The sequence below is a fragment of the Pongo pygmaeus genome, chromosome 13 (genome assembly GCF_028885625.2).
Source record: "Pongo pygmaeus isolate AG05252 chromosome 13, NHGRI_mPonPyg2-v2.0_pri, whole genome shotgun sequence".
Lineage (NCBI taxonomy): Eukaryota > Metazoa > Chordata > Mammalia > Primates > Hominidae > Pongo > Pongo pygmaeus.
This window is the reverse complement of record NC_072386.2, coordinates 70,609,592-70,624,763: the sequence shown is the minus strand read 5'-3', so window position 1 is coordinate 70,624,763 and position 15,172 is coordinate 70,609,592.

Here is a 15,172-nt window from a genome sequence, read left to right as displayed (position 1 = left end):
GGTACTTTATTGCATATGAGAGATAAGAAGAGTGAGAAGTCACAGTTGATGCTGTGTTCCTAGTTGTTCTAACTATATGCAGTTGTGCTCTCCTTTGAGATTCTAAACAATAAAAGGAAGAAGAGCAGGAAGATGATGATGATGTTCAGTGTGAAGTGTAGGCACTTGCATATGTTATTCTAAAATTCAAATGAAAGATGTGGGCAAGAAATAAGTTTGTAAGCAGATAAGCATTGCCTAGGGGAAAAGTATAAAGTAGAAGTAAAGCAAGATTAGTTCTAATGTTTGAGGTACTCTTTTATTCAAAGACCATATAGAAAGGAAAAGCCAGCAGACACAGAATGAAAGGTGATATTTGTTTGTTTTTCTTTCTTTTTTTAGACAAAGTCTTGCTCTGTTGCACAGGCTGGAGTGCAGTGGTGAGATCATAACTCACTGCAGCCTCGACCTTCCAGGCTCAGGTGATCCTCCCACCTGAGCCTCCCAAGTAACTGGGACCACAGGCATGCACCACCACACCCACCTAATTTTTGTATCTTTAGTAGAAGTGGGGTCTCACTATGTTGCATAGGCTGGTCTTGAACTCTTAGATTCAAGCAATCCTTCCATCCTGACCTCCCAAAGTGCTGAGATTACAGGTGTGAGCCATTGCGCCCAGCCTGAAAGTGATATTTGTAAGAGGAAAATCTATAGGTGTGGTGTGATCTAAGGCAAGGGAGGGTGTCTTGAGAATAAGGGAGTGATAAACGCTATTCCTCAGAATGAAATCTCATTGTAATGGAAGCAGGTTTGTTTAGTGTTCTCTTTGAAATGCTAATGTTATCTGTCTCTGCTTAGACTGATGATCTAGTTACTGCAGGTGATAGAAAATAAAATGCTTGAGAACTGGTGACTTCATATTGCAAAGAGTGCATGGTGCCAAATCTATTCTAGAATAACATTTATCTCTTGAATGGTATAATTTAGGATGTCTTCATTTAATTTACTGCTAATGTTGTATTAGAAGTTAATATGACTTGTCAGTGCATTATTGTACTCACGTTGAAAAGAATTCTTTCTGACATTAAGTATGAGCATCTGAAAGTCTGAATGTGTTTGAAATCATGCATAAATACAAGTATTATACCATCAGTTACTTATATAGGAAATTCTCATCCACTCTCCCATTCAGCAAACATTTCTTAATTGCCTGATATATGCCAGCCATTACTAAATGCTGGGGATGTAAAAAATTATCTTGAAACACAGTTTTTGTAAACCACCACACCCTTGGGGAAAATACGTGTGTCCTGTGGAGGAGGAGGTGAGCTAGATAAGATAGATCAGGCCTAGATTGCGAAGTGATTTAGCACAAAGCTTAAAACTACAGTTTAGAGTAAACAAATAATTGACAGGGAAAAGTTCTTTTTTTATAGAAAACTTGTAGCTAATAAATCGAGATTCAGTAAAATATAATACTTTTGCTTAAAATAATGAATTAATAGATCTAGGCAGTAGCTGGTAACATAAATAAAGAGAGACAAACCATTCTTATGTACCTCTTGATGCTAGTTACATGAGAGGACCTAAGAAGTTTTCTTGCTTAAAATGTTAAATCTAAAACAGATCACTACTCTTCACTACTCTAGATCTAATTATTAATTTATAGGAAATACATAGAGAAATGGATATGTTAAATCATACCATGGGTGTGAAATCTGCAAAACCCAGATAAAACAAACAACTCATTTTCTTCAGCAACAACTACAATAATAAAAGAAAAAATGAAAGCAATAAAGGAGTGGTCATATATAGAGTGGAAAAGACTTAAGAGATGTAGAAACAACTGAAATTTATGGTCCGTATTTAGATCCTGATTCAAACTGTAAAATAAAAACATGTAAGGCAACCAGGAGGATTTGAACACTGTTGGATTTGTTGCTACTGAGAAATGATAGTTAATTTTTAAATGTGATAATGTTTTGTGATTAGGTTTTAAAAATAGAGTTCCCGTCTTATACTATTTAGAGTTAAAATGATAGAATGCCTGGGATCTACTTCAATATAATCAGGAATGGAATATAGATGAAATTAAGTTGGTCATTGTAAGGGAAAACTCACTGTATTTCTTCTTAGTAACAAAACACTTCTGGCCACCAAATGTGTGGGTTTTTTCCTTCCACACCAAGCAATTCTCCAATTCTCTATGGACACCTATGAGTGTCCTGTAGCTTAATTCAATTCAGAAACAATCTATCTGGAGATCGTGTCAAATCCCACAGGTTAAAAGCTCAGTCCCACAAGACCGCCCCCACTTCAGATGCCAAATACAAGTCCAGGCTGTTACCTGTGCTTCTGACTAAATATAAATTTGAGGTCTCCAAGGTCCCCTTCTCATGTTCCATAATTTGCTAGAACAGCTCACCAAACTCAGGAAGATAGTTTGCTTATCAGATGACTGGTTTATTAGAAAAGAATAAAACTCAGTGACAGCTAGATGGAAGAGATGCATAGGGCAAGGTACGGGGGTAGCTGCCCAATAGGTTCGCCTTGCCTACTGCCAAGAAAGAGCTAATTTATCAAGACAGGGGTATTGCAATAGAGAAGAGTAATTTTCATGCAGAGTTGGCTGTGTGGGAGAACAGAGTTTTATTATTACTCAAATCAGTCTCCCTGAGCTTTTGGGGATCAGAGGTTTTGAGGATAATTTGGTGGGTAGGGGAAGGCCAGTGAGTCAGGAGTGCTGATTGGTTGGGTCAGAGATGAAGTCATAGGGAATTGAAGATGTCTTCTTGCACTGAGTCAGTTCCTGGGTGGTGGCCACAAGATCAGATGAGCCAGTTTATCAACCTGGGTGCTGCCAGCTGATCCATCAAGCACACGGTCTGCAAAATATCTAAAGCACTGATCTTAGGAGAAGTTTACGGAGGGTCAGAATCTTGTAGCCTCCAGTTGCATGACTCCTAAACCATAATTTCTAACCTTGCTGCTGATTTGTTAGTCCTACAAAGGCAGCAGTCTAGTCCCAGGCAAGAAGGGGATTTGCCTTGGGAAAGGCTTGTTATCGTCTTTGTTTTAAACTATAAACCGTAAACTAAGTTCCTCCCAAGGTTAGTTCAGCCTATGCCCAGGAATGAACAAGGACAGCTTGGAAGTTAAAAGTAAGATGGAGTTTGTTAGGTCAGATCTCTTTCACTGTCTCAGTTGCGATTTAGCAATGGCGGTTTCAGAGGTGTGAGTTTTTATGCTCTATCCAGGTGTGCCACCCTCCCAGCACTTCATGTTCACCAAATCTGAAGCTCTCTGAAATTCATTCTTTTGTGTTTTCATGGAGCCTTCCTTACATAGGCATAATTCATTAAATCATTGGTCATTAGTAATCAAGTCAGTCTCCAAATCTTCTCCTGTAACTGGAGGTCCGGGGGTGGGGCTAAAAATTCCAACCCTGTAATCACTTGGTTAGTTATCCTGGCAACCGGCCTCTATCCCATAATTATCTAGGGGCTTTCCCAAAGTCACTTCATTAATATAATCTCAAATGTAGTTGAAACGGGTTTGTTATGAATGACAAAAGATGGTCTATTCTCCTTTATCTCTCTTATCACTTATCAAATTTCAAGAGTTTAGGGAGTTCTGTGAGAGGGATGGAGACAAATACCAAATATATATATCTTTTATAAATCATAATATTACAATTATGAATTGTGAATTGTTAAAACTGGTTGATGGGTACTTAGGTTTATTTTATTATTTCCATTACTTTTCTATCAGTTTGAAATTTTCCATAATAAAGAGTAAAAATAAAAGTTCTTAATCATAGGGAACGTATTATGTAAAAGAGGAAAGCAATTTCTGATGGTAGAAAATTTAATCTATTTAAGTGGCTATTGCAAAATCTGTATAAGAGATATGAGAGGTTAAAACAAGGCTTTGATGATGGAGATGCTGATGGGAAAGGCTTTGAGATACTTTCAATTAGAGCCACTTAGATGCAGGAGGTGAGAAGACTCTAAGGTTTAAATTTTGAGCACCTTGATGATAAGATGAATCAAACAGGTTGAAAAGAAGCAAATGTCCCAGCACACATGATGAGTTATTTTTAATAGTAAAATAGGTTTGAGATTTTGGTAGGCTATTGAATTTTCCAATTGGAAGTTGATAACATAAGACCAGAACTGAGGAAAGTTGTGAAAGCTAAATGGCATTCAGATTACATTTTTTTTTTTTTTGAAAAAAAGAAATAAAAGGTCAGCAAGTTGTTTTGGAGAGATGAGCTCAGCTCCACTGAAATCTGCCCCCACCTTGAACACACACACGCACACACACACACACACACACACACACACACGGACACCCCCACACACGCCCCAATGCCTTCCCTTAAACCTTCTGCCATATGGAACAAAACGCTGTCTATTAGGTAGGTGCTAGTTGTTTTTCTTTTCCTTTACTTCCCCAAAGTACTAGATTCGTTTGTTTTATTTTGCAAAGTAGTTCTATGAAATGAGATTTGGTGGACAGTTTGGGGAAAGATTGAGTGAGAAAAGATAGAGGATCATTTTTATTGGACATAATTATAAAGAGAAAGGTTTCAAGGAAAATAGAAGACAGCAGTTGATGGAGGAGGAGAAACATGAAGATAAGTTTGGATTTATTAAAGGGAACCTTTCTATTTTTATAAAATAGAAGTCATCATTTCTTCCTCCATCTCTTCATCAAAACCACAAGCAAAATTTTGCTACTTATCAATACTTTGAGATTAGAGTTGTGTCTGATTTTTGTGTCTGTTGCCAGGTTGTGCTGAGACAGACCCTAGGGATAGAGTATAGTGACATTAGGATTCACTTTTACATTTGGACTTCATATTGGGGGCTTTCAGCAGGAATTGTTGGAAGGAGTGGGATATGCATTTGTATAAAGAGTATTTTATGCTGGATTTTAGCCTTCTATTTTTGTCTACTATTTTTAATTTTCTATAAAGAAGGCAGCAGTGGTTCTAACAAATTTTATACAAACATAAAATATATATAAATAAAATAAACATGTAAAATTGTTAACAACGATAGAGGTATAACACCTCCAGCTGAAACAAGGAAACTCCTTTCGAAGATTCCATGGAGGCATCAAATAGGGTATGAGTATGGATCGACAATTGTGTTTGAGAGAATGAAATGCTACAAAAAAGAAAGGTGATATATGTAGTTGGTCATCTTTGCAAAAATTGTGAAATATACCCTTTTTTGTAGATCAAAATAAAAATGAAATGATGGTATTTATAAAATTACTTGTCAGTGCTTGATAGATATCATCATGATGATGATCATAATCATCGCTGTCATTGTCACCTTTGTCATAAATCATAAAAACTAAGTTGAGAGAAGCAAGTAGAAACATGGAAACACCATATGGACAGGAGTAGTTTCCATGGCCAAAGCTTGCTGTGCTACAGCAGGATGTCCCAGCATACTGGATAGGATGCACTACTTTTTCCCTAGGATTGGCAGCTGTAGCTTCTATCTCCTGCAATTAGATGTCTTTGGTTACCTCCTCTGGACTGAGGAATCAGGAAGGCCCATGTAATGTTGACAGATAATCTCTTTTAAAAAGAGCAATTTATGGCTGTAGGACAAATAATCTGGCATGCAAGGAGAAATGGAACATTAGCCTGCAAATATATTGAGTAGGAACAGAAGAAAGCTCAAAGAATAGGAAGAGTGTACTTGAGCCTGAATTGGGTCTAATTAATTCTGAAGCTCAGCCCTCTCACTCATGGGGCATAGTTATTTGAGATTGTATTAGTTTGTTTTCATGCTGTTGATAAAGACATACCTGAACCTGTAAACAAAAAGAGGTTTAATTGGACTTACAGTTCCACATGGCTGGGGAGGACTCAGAATCATGGTGGAAGGTGAAAGACACTTCTTTTGTTGTGTCAGCAAGAGAAAAATGAGGAAGAAGCAAAAGCGGAAATGCTTGATAAACCTATCAGATCTCATGAGACTTATTCACTATCACAAGAATAGCATGGGAAAGACTGGCCCCCATGAATCAGTTACCTCCCCCTGGGTCCCTCCCACAACATGTGGGAATTCTGGGAGATACAATGCAAGTTGAGTTTTAGGTGAGGACACAGCCAAATTATATCATTCCACCCCTGGCCTCTCCAAATCTCATGTTCACACATTTCAAAAAAGTTCATGCCTTCCTAACAGTCCCCCAAAGTCTTAACTCATTTCAGCATTAACCCAAAAGTCCACAGTCCAAAGTCTCATCTGAGACAAGGCAAGTCTCTTCCACCTATGAGCCTGTAAAATCAAAAGCAAGCTAGTTGCTTCCTAGATACAATGGGGGTACAGGTATTGGGTAAATACAGCTATTCCAAATGAGAGAAATTGACCAAAACAAAAAGGTTATAGGACCCATGCAAGTCTAAAATCCAGCAGGCAGTCAAGTTTTAAAGCTCCAAAATGATCTCTTTTGACTCCAGGTCTCACATCCATGTCACGTTGACGTAAGAGGTAGATTCCCATAGTTTTGGGCAGCTCTGCTCCTGTGGCTTTTCAGAGTATAGCCCCCCTCCTGGCTGCTTTTATGGGCTGGCATTGAGTACCTGTGGCTTTTCCAGATACACAGTGCAAGCTGTCAGTGGATCTACCCTTCTGGGGTCTGGAGGATGGTGGCCCTCTTCTCACAGCTTCACTAGGTGATGCCCCAGTAGGGACTCTGTGTGGGGGCTCTAACCCCACTTTCCCCTTCTGCATCTCCCTAGCAGAGGTTCTCCATGAGGGCCTTACCCCTGAAGCAAAATTTTGCCTGGGCATCCAGGTGTTTTCATATATCTCATGAAATCTAGGCAGAGGTTCCCAAACCTCAATTCTTGAATTCTGTGCACCCCCAGGCTCAACACCACATGGAAGCTGCCTAGGCTTGGGGCTTGCACCATCTGAAGCCATGGCCCGAGCTCTATGTTGGCCCCTTTAAGCCATGGCTAGAGCAGCTGGGACACAGGGCACCTAGTCTCTAGGCTGCCCACAGTATGGGGACCCTGGGCCCAGCCCACAAAACCACTTTTTCCTCCTGGGCCTCTGGGCCTGTGATGGGAGGAGCTCCCCTGAAAGTCTTTGACATAGCCTGGAGACATTTTCCCCATGGTCTTGGGGATTAACATTAGGTTCCTTGCTACTTATGCAAATTTCTGCAGCTGGCTTGAATTTCTCCCAGCAAAATGGGTTTTTCTTTTCTACTTCATTGTCAGCCTGCAAATTTTCTGAATTTTTATGCTCTGTTTCCCTTTTAAAATGGAATGCTTTTAATAGCACCCAAGTCACCTTTGAATGCTTTACTGCTTAGAAATTTCTTCCACCAGATACCCTAAATAATCTCTCTTAGGTTCAAAGTCTCACAAATCTCTAGGGCAAGGGAAAAATGCCACCAGTCTCTTTGCTAAAACATAACAAGAATCAATTTTGCTCCAGTTCCCAACAAGTTCCTCATCTCCATCTGAGACCACCTCAGCCTGGACCTTATTGTTCATATCACTATCAGCATTTTTGTCAAAGCCATTTAACAAGTTTCTAGGAGGTTCCAAACTTTTCCATATTTTCCTTTCTTCTTCTGAGCCTTCCAAACTCTTCCAACCTCTGTTACCCAGTTCCAAAGTCACTTCCATATTTTCAGGTATCTTTTCAGCAATGCCCCACTCTACTTGTACCAACTTACTTACTGTATTAGTTCATTTTCACACTGCTGATAAAGATATCTGAAACTGGGAACAAAAAGAGTAAGTTTAATTGGACTTACAGTTTCACATGGCCGGTAAGGTCTCAGAATCATAGCAGGAGGCAAAAGGCACTTCCTTCATGGTAGCAGCAAGAGAAAAATGAGGAAGAAGCAAAAGTGGAAACCCCTGACAAACACATCAGGTCTTGTGAGATGTATTCACTATCATGAGACAAGCATGGGAAAGGCAGACACCTATGATTCAATGACCTTTCCCTTGGACTCTCCCACAACACGTGGGAATTCTGGGAGATACAATTCGAGTTGAGATTTGAGTGGGGACACAGCCAAACCATATCAGAGACAGACTGAGGTGATAGGAAGAACATTATTAAAATTGATTTCCTAACTAAAATATGGGAAAATCAACACATTTCTACAGGGAAAAAAGGCTGGGCTTCACACTAGATTGTCATAAAACAGCTAATGCAAATGGTGTGATAGCTTCTTTTTAGAATAAGATTTTCAGCAACAACAGATCATATTTTAGCACAAATGGTCTCTGGATTGTAAGCTGCACGGAGGTGGGATCCATGGGTTTTCTTTTGTATCTCCCCAATGTCTTCAATACAGACAGGACAAATATTTTTAAATTAATGAAGCAGAATGGTGACCTGAAAGGAACTTATATTAGAACCTTTTTCTAGATATGGCTCTGTCACTGACCAGCCTTTTGACATGGGAAGAGTTACTTTATTCGTAAAATGAGAAAATTGGGCAATCTTTTCTAAGCTCCTCTTTTTATAAGTCTAAGATAATTAATTTTAAATTAGAAGTAAATAAGGCTGATGTAAACACATAGCAACAACAAAATCAAAACATTAAATCTAGAACATATTTTCGCTGTGAAAATGAGCAGCTGTAAATAAAGTGTTGAATTTTTACACTAAGGCAAAAAAAAATCTGTACTATAAACAATATATTTTCCCCAGTTGCTACTCCATGGCTTCTCCCAGACCCTCTCTACTGTCTGATGCACCCATTCTTTAGTTGGCTGGAATGTCTGTGGCTAGCAGCTCACAGCTGCTTTCTTTACTGGGCATTGGTCGTGGATGTAGGCACTGACTCACCCACATGTGTACTCCCTCATAGGGAGCTGCCCAAGGCCCCAGATTGGCTGCTATGGAGATAAAGGCCAGAACCTTTGCCTCAACTGAACACAAGTCTTATGGGCCATTTCATCCTCAGAGCTCCCTAGGATATGTGGATGCTCCAGCAGCAGCTACCTTGCAGGTCACCTTTTCCCACTGCTCAGTTCTGCCATTTTTCCTGCTTTATAAGTGTAGATCTCATGAGTTTTCCTTAGTTAACCTTTTGGAAGCAATTCTCCGTTTCAGCATCTGTTTCCATGGAACACAGTCTAAGACACATTGCAATCCAATGTACCTCTTTATGTACCTAAAAAGAGTGTATATGTAAATGAACTTCAGGCTCTTTCTTGGATATTTAAATTTTCCTATGTATGTGGCATTTCTGTCCCAGCACAGATAATAATTTCAATATGAAGCTTGAACTGTCTCAGACAAGACAATACTTTAAATTATAGTCATCAGCCTAGGGTTGATGAAAGTTTCAGTCCTTTCCTTTTAGGCCAAATATGTAGTCTTAGACCTAGGATAAAGCTGGGCTTGAGAACATCATGACAAGTGCTTCCTCTTCAGCAACATGTTAGGACAATTAGAAAGGAGTCTCTTCACATAAAGTTCCCCTAATTCCCATATGTTATAAAAAGGTGAATTAAACCCTAAATGCCTGGAATTATTCTTTCATTTATGAGAGAAGAGACAAAAGGAAAGTTTTTAAAGGCATATGACAGAGAGAAAGAAACATTCTGAAAGCTTAAAACAAAATTTATTTTGAATCTCAACTTTCTGATAATATAAAGAATCCCTTTCACTCATAAAAAACCTGGGACTAAATATAACCATAATGGGTTTTAATCATTTATTTGCCTTAATGTAATTTTTACTTCTTTTAGAATAAAAAGTGTCCTTATGATTTAAGTAAGAGGAGTGGAAAAAATAAAAGCAACTTTTGTTATTAAAAAAGGGAGTATGTGCAACATTTATAAATGTTTTGATATAACTTCTGTTTTTTTAGATAGACTCTATCTCTGTCTCTTAACCTGGAGTACAGTGGCGCGATCTCAGCTCACTGTAACCTCCACCTCCTGGGTTTAAGTGATTCTCCTGCCTCAGCCTCCTGAGTAGCTGGGATTACAGGCATGCTGCATATTGCCCAGCTAATTTTGTATTTTTAGTAGAGACAGGGTTTTACCATGTTGACCAGGCTGGTCTCAAACTCCTGACCTCAGGTGATCTGCCAGTCTTGGCCTCCCAAAGTGCTAGGATTACAGGCATGAGCCACTGCAACTGGCCCTGATATAACATTTTCATGTGTGTATATTTCATAACATTGTATTCATCACAGTTCTCTAGAGAAAGAGGACTAATAGGATATATGTATATATGCAAGGGAGTTTATTAAGGAGCATTGACTCACACGATCACAAGGTAGAGTCCCGCAATAGGCTGTCTGCAAGTTGCGGAGCAAGGAAGCCAGTGGTGGATCAGTCTGAGTCCCAAAACCTCAGAAGTAGGGAAGCTGACAGTACAGCCTTTAGTCTGTGACCAAAGGCTCGAGAACCTCTGGCAAACCACTGCTGTAAGTCCAAGGGTCCAAAAGTTGAAGAACTTGGAGTCTGATGTTCAAGGACAGGAAGCATCCAGCATGGGAGAAAGATGAAAGCCACAAAGACTCAGCAAGTCTGCTCTTCCCTCTTCTCCTGCCTGCTTTATTCTAGCCATGCTGGCAGCTGATTAGATGGTGTCCACCCAGATTGAGGGTGGGTCTGCCTCTCCTATTCCACTGACTCAAATGTTAATCTCCTTTGGCAACATCCTTACAGACACAGGAATAATACTTTGCATCCTTCAATCCAATCAAGTTAACATTCATTATTAACCATCACGCAGATGCAATAGTATCCATTGTTCAAGCTTTTTGGTTCTTAAAGTAATAATATAATAGGGCAAACATGGGTGAATGTGAAGAAAAACTCTGAAAGAGATGATATATTTCCTTGTAATTCTAGGAAACTTTTTGTGTGGGCATGAAGTCAAATGAGAAACAATTTCTTTTGATTTTTGTTACTATGCTAATTTATTTTCTATTTTGGTCATTTATAACAAAACCAGATCTACTTACTGTTTGTAACTCTTTATTTCTAAATGTGACTGGGAACTTCAAAACTTTTGAAAATTCTAATGACCTCTCTATGGCAATCAGAAAGAGATTTTCCTAAATGCAAGGGGAAGCTAACTTTTTCATAATAACAGAATACCTCCACAAGTGTGGAGACCAGTGCCAGAAAACACCAAAGAGCTGTTTAACTTGAACTCTTCTGTAACCCTCTCCAGGTGCCTTTCTATTTTCCTCATGACTAAGTTAGGCCATCTTACCTCTTTCTCCTTTTACCTTTGGATGCATTACTTTTTCATATTAGCTCTATTTCTTTTCTCCTGGATGAAATAAGGAAAAGATGTTACTGTAGCTATCCTCTTTTGTGCAGGATTTTGTGCAGCATGGGGCCTTCAGGGGTCATCCCAGGAGGAGCAAGGTAGAGGACAATTGGCATACAGCCAGAATTTCTGTCCAGTGCTACCCCACTTGGAAACCTGACTTCTTAAGCAGACCGTTTCTTTTTGTTCCTTAAAATGGTTAGTGATGCTTTCCTTGATCTGAACAAGTAGTTTTTTTTCCACGTTATACAGGAGATTTGAGTTTTTTTTCTTTTTCCTTCCTTCCTTCCTTCCTTTCTTCCTTTCTTTCTTTCCTTATTTTCCTTTCCTTTCTTTCTTTTTTTTTTTTTTTTTGAGACGGAGTTTTGCTCATGTTACCCAGGCTGGAGTGCAGTGGCGCAATCTTGGCTTACCACAACCTCCATCTCCCAGGTTCAAGTGATTCTCCTGCCTCAGCCTCCCAAGTAGCTGGGATTACAGGCATGTGCCACCACGCCTGACTAATATTGCATTTTTAGTAGAGATCGGGTTTCTCCATGTTGATCAGGCTCGTCTGGAACTCCTGAAACCAGGTGATCCACCCCCCTTGGCCTCCCAAAGTGCTGGGATTACAGGCATGAGCCATCGTGCCTGGCCCTTCTTCCTTTATTTCTTGTGGTTTGCTAATCAAGCTGGCAGAAAGTTTAGGGCAATTCATGGCTACATTCAACTTCCAACATCAAGTGGTACCTTCTAGTGCTGAAATCCTATTGGCGGCTTGGTCTGTTGAAGATGTAACAAGTTTTCAGTGAAGTTTTTTGTGTCCTTTGGGTTTATTACTAACAGCATGAAGAGAAATTGACTAGGCAAAATAAGCCACGTTGTCCAAGCTTTACCAGGTGAAAATCTTGGTTTGTGGTTATTTATTTGGTTATGAAATAAAATCATATACAAATGCATATGCATATGAAAATACACTTTTCATTAAAAAGTCCCAGAGTGCTCTGTCTTGTCTCTAGGCAGTAATTTGCACATTCTGTATAGGTTTTCCCCATGTGTTTGTTCCAATCAAGCAAGCTTGGGGCTCAATCCGAAGCCGCACAGTTGGTGGTAGAAGGCTGGAGGCTAGTCTGCTACTTTAAGCAATATGTCTGTAAAAGTCCTATTTTGAACCACTGTTGCTTGGGGATCTCTATATTTGCTGTCCTCTAGCCACACCTCCTGCACAGCATGATGCTAAGGGAGGTCAACTTTTGACAACCTCACCCTGTTATAAATAACTAAAGGCATTCCATGAGTAAAAAGCTATTAAGGATGACTGCCTTATCTAGACAGTTGAAGATTTGTGAGTGAGACCACTGCTAAAACGTTCCCCAAATTCATGGACGGGGTGCATTTGTACTCTTACCGATCAAATTCAGGAAGTAAAATGACATTTTTTTGCAAAATATGTCTTACTCTTTATTGTGATTCTAAATTACAGGAGCAGCAGCCACACTCCAGAGAATTCCAGTGAATTGCACTATTTGTGCACAAAAAGCTGCTTAGAATGAAGGGTTAGTCTTTTCCATCATAAAAACATTTTATGTGATTGGAAAATCAGAAAGTGGTCAATCAGCAGACAGTTATAGAGATGTTTTTCATCTCTAGTAACAGCAGGATGCTAACGGGAGAGTTAAGACAAAAAGGAAAAAAAAAAACACATTGATTTGTTGACAGAGGCCTAGCAGCTGTCACAGTAAAACATGGTTCTCTTGCACTTAATCAATGTCAGTCTCCAACCCAATCGTTTTGTAGCCCAGATGAGAAGCAATCAAGAGGAACACCTTCATAAGCATGAAGCTTGCTAGATGGGGTTCAATGAAGTGTGTCGTTAAGCTTAGGCACTCAAAATGTGATGCATGACCCAAAGTTAATCAGAAATGCTTAACCCTTTGAAAGGAGGCAGCAATTACTTGCCTATTTCTTTTTCTTTCCTCTTTTTAAGATAGAAAATACATTTCTTACTTCATCTACAATTTTTAAGACACCTTGTTTCTGTTTTGATGTACAATTATTTTCCTTGCTGGATAAGTTGAAGCGTAATCATTCATCATGGCTCCCTCTTAAAGTGTAGGGCGTCTGCTTTAAAAGCATCTCATTTCTCAGAGAGACAATGCAGGAACAGTGACTAATTTTGCTACCCATTTTTTTATGTTTTTTTTCCTGTGTAGATATTTACTTCATCAAACAGTGCTTTTATTATTAGTGTCCCTGGCCCAATGATAATGGCTTGGGATATTCATGTTTCCACAAATCAAGACAAGCTTAAAGCCCTCAATCATATTTCCTGTAGAATGAAATTTAATTTCATGTCAGTTTCCTTTTCTGATGACCAGTGAGGAAGATGCTGTGGGAAACAGAATGCTAGTGACAGGTTCACTTAAATGGAGTGAAAACCTGAGCAATGTAGAAGAGATGGTGGCATTCCTGGGCCACCACACTCCTCTTCACCCAAGAGAAGTCAAGTCATAAGGGCTTATGTTTCTTTCTAGTTCTCACAAAAATAGTACTCCTGGATTGTGGTGGAGGGGGTTGGTTGAGTGTGGGCTATGAACTATCAGGAGAAAACCAAAAACACGAAAACCTTGTTTCCTTACTTATTGTGAATATCACAGACAGAAGACTGTGTTATCTGTCTTTTCTGTCATTTTTCATTTTAGTTGTTCTCAGAAATAATCTGTGGGTTAAGGGAATGAGAGTGACAGAAAGAGAGTGTAGGTGAGGGAGAGTGAGACACCAAAAGGCCTTGATAGTATGCAATAAGAAAAAAAATATGCAATAGAGATTGTAAAATACAAAATTCCTATACAGTAGTTCATGCTTGAGATTGCCAGAACAATTTTTAAACAAAAAATAGATAAGAAATTAAAATGTGCTTTGATAATTAAGACAATTGTATATTCATGGGATTATTGCTGGTAAATTATTTTTTTCACAATTTAGATACAACCTATGAATGAGTAGATTAGAATCATGAGAGTCATGAGCTTTTATGCAGGGTTTCTTACTGGTCAGGTAGGCCCCTATGAATCCATGTTTTAATTAATGACAGTTCAATTATTTATCCCAAACTCCAGTTCTTTTTTGTTTTCTTTTTTCGAGACAGAGTGTCGATCTGTTACCCAGTCTAGAGTACAGTGGCGTGCTCACTGCAAGCTCCGCCTCCCAGGTTCATGCCATTCTCCTGTCTTAGCCTCCCGAGTAGCTAGGACTACAGATGCCCGCCACCACACCCAGCAAATTTTTTTTTTTTTTTGTATTTTTAGTAGAGACGGGGCTTCACCGTGTTAGCCAGGATGGTCTCGATCTCCTGACCTCATGATCCACCTGTCTCGGCCTCCTAAAGTACTGGGATTACAGGTGTGAGCCACCGTGCCCCGCCTCCAAACTCCAGTTCTTATTTGACATATGATATGGTTTGGCTTTGTGTCTCCACGGAAATCTCATCTTGTAGCTCCCATGATTCCCACATATTATGAGAGGGACCCTGTGGGAGGTAATTGAATCATGGGGGCAGGTCTTTCCCGTGTTGTTCTTGTGATAGTGAATAAGTCTCCCAAGATCTGATGGTTTTAAAATGGAAGTTTCCCTGCACAAGTTCTTCTGTTTGCCTGCTGCCATCTATGTAAGACATGTCTTGTTCCTCCTTGCCTTCCATCATGATTGGGAGGCTTCCCCAGCCACATGGAACTGTAAGTCCATTAAAACTCTTTCTTTTGTAAATTGCCCAGTCTCAAGTATGTCTTTATCAGCAAAGTGAGAATAAACTAACACAACATACAAATACTTTTAATATCTTTTCCTCATTTGTGAGAGTTTGGTTTCTAATATACAGAAATCACAATTTATTCTGACTAGTAAGATGAAAACAA